Source organism: Cyprinodon tularosa, unplaced genomic scaffold (assembly GCF_016077235.1).
Source record: "Cyprinodon tularosa strain WSP-4 unplaced genomic scaffold, ASM1607723v1 ctg197, whole genome shotgun sequence".
NCBI classification, from domain to species: Eukaryota; Metazoa; Chordata; class Actinopteri; order Cyprinodontiformes; family Cyprinodontidae; genus Cyprinodon; species Cyprinodon tularosa.
In genome coordinates, this window is record NW_024038720.1 from 3,522,436 (window position 1) to 3,525,364 (window position 2,929).

Consider the following 2,929-nt stretch of genomic DNA (forward strand, 5'->3'; position numbering starts at 1 on the left):
GTGGTTTCTTTCTTGGTACTCTGGTTTCCCCTAGATTCCTTAAAGATGTGTAGGCCTACTAGGTAAACTGGTCTTTTTAAATGTTAGGTATGAGTGGATGGTGTGTGATTGTTTGTCTAGTATATCTTTATGGTTCTGTTTACAGACTGTTGACTTGTCTGGGATCAGGCTGAGATCTGTTTTCTATCCTGCTCTTTGGATGCTGGTGTTGGCAACCAGGCCCCTATGCCCTTTGTGCAAGGATAACTTGGTAGGCCTATAGACAACAGATGGATTATGACTGTCTGGGCTGACTGTGAGATTGTCTTGTAATTAATGTAGGACTAAAAGTCACCTGAGGCCTCATGTATAAAACCTGTCTGCATAAAACTAGAGATGTTATCAATCAGGGTCATGGTGGGGCTGCTGTCTATCTCCAGCAGTCTCTGGTGTAAAGGCAGGGTACACCCTGGACAGGTTGGCAGTCTGTCTCAGGGCAAAGCTGATACGCACAGAGGCATACTGTACAACCATGCAAAAACACATGCACACATAAAAACATATTGGAGATGCCAATTAAACAGTCATGTTTTTGGACTATGGGAGAGTGCCAGAGTATTCATGGAGAACCAACACATGCCCAGAGAGAACATGAAAACTTCATGCAGCAATACCTTAGGCCAGGAATGAAACCCAGTACCTTCTTGCTGCGTCAGTGATAAAAACTGCACCACCTTGTAGCCCAGCACTAAAACCTTGAAATGTAATTCTGGCTGTGTCCCTATTAAATCAGAGGGACACAGCAAGTTCATGATCCAAATTCCTCTCCATGCATGTTTTTATCAGACAGGTTTGGTATTTAACTGTCACCCTGAGCCATGCCCATACCATCTACATCCCCATATTGCTCATATATATATATATATATATGAATCCCTTAAAATATGATTAAACATAAACACATGTAATCACAATTTTAATAGATAGAATCAGATCTAAACCTGCACACATGTATCTTTAAGACATCTGTAAATGTCACATTTTGTCATTGCCATTACAAAGCTGTGCATGTATCTATGATATACACTCTCACAAGTGTAGTGGTATGTGGTGCCTCATCTCAGAATTACCTTATATCTACTGTAATAATAATAAAAAAATATATATAATATTGATAATAATAATAAATAATAACAATAAAAAACAACAACAAATAATAGTTGACTCGAAAACATTTTTTCTTTATGGTGAAGTTGTTCCTAATTAGTAAAGTATACTTCATCAAAATCAGCACTAGGGACAGTAATAAAGTGTACTGTTTGAATAGCATAAAGCTATCCTGATTATAAACAAATAGACTTGATGTATTTGAAATTAATACACTCAATATTCATTTTTGAGTAAATACACTTTATTAAATCTAAATATATAAACATGATGATTATGTATTTCAAATAAATGAACTCTATTGTAGAAATCAATATGGAGTTTTTTTTTTTATTATCTAAAAACGTAAATGGGAATTTGTTATCTTATAAAAAGATATACAGTAATTCTTACAATTTGGGTGAAATATTTCTGAGTGCACATAGTCTCCATTTTAGAACAAAACAGGGACACACCAACAGACTTTATTTTCAGACAGTTTCTTTAGTTGCAGCATTTTCACATGGTAAGTTTGACGCAATGTGGGTACCTTCCAGGTATTTATACTTATTTGCAAAATACTTTTAGGGACAGATGGGTGGGGAGAATGTAAGTGAACCTAGGATCAATTCTTTACAAATTTGTATGACCAAAATAGTATGACAGTAAAGTGTGCTGTGAGGCTTTTTCTCAAGGCCGCAAGTTTAGAAATCTCACAGTATCTCCAACCTTGTGAGACCTGTGCACTCTTTTGTGCATAAGACCCCTGGCATACACATCTAATTTACCATCAAAATCAACTTTTTATTTTCTGACTTTTTTTAAGCTGCATTATTTCTAAAAGGAATTAGATATGTTACCATTGCAATTTAGATATATATTTAATATCTACAGGTGAACATGTTCAATGGATAATAAACTATTCCATTTAATTCTGTTTAGTTATAAGGCACCAGTTGTTAAGATGAATTATGTCATCTCAAGGCAGTTCACAGAAACTGTTCAACCAGATCATACAGTTAGATTGATTCAAAGTTTTCTTTCCAGTGAAAACCAGGTGATTGCATTGACTCACTGACTCTTCAGCAATCCCTCACACCAAGGATGCTTGTACCAACAGTGAAGAGAAAAACTCCCTTTTAACAGGAATAAACTTCCAGCAGAACCAGACTCAGTGTGAGCGGCCATCTGCTGAGGACAGTTGGGGTTCAAGGGGACAGAAGCAGACACACAGAAAGAAACATAAATAAAAAAGTAACTGTTAAGTAGCCCCACAGGTAGCAATGTCCAGGTAAGACACAACAAAGAAATCATTGTGAATATATTATTTCGGGGGTTACAACACTTGATAAATGTAAACATCACCAAGAAAGCAGAGGAGAACATTACTTAGATAGAAACCAGGGAAACAGATTGATAAATCAATAAATGGTAATTTCTATGAGATATGATACCCACTGCTTGCAGCATCTGTTTCTAAATGTATATTACAAAGAAATAAAAGTACACTAAAAAGCACAAAGTTCTCGTGCCTGAAAAAAAAACAGCGTTGTCTTATCTTCAAAGGTAATTGTGCATATTTGTCTTAAACATCCATGAATTATAAATATCAGATCAGTTATTCATCTCCTTGCTTGCAGTACTAATGTGAACAAAGTGACCTTATTCTTCATATTACTATAGTATAGCTTACATTTCAGATATAACATTGTATCCCACTCTGTCTTTAGTTGGCGTTGATTTTAAATTATTTATTTTAGCTATTATAAAAGTATTTATAAGAGTAACACTAGTATTCTAATAA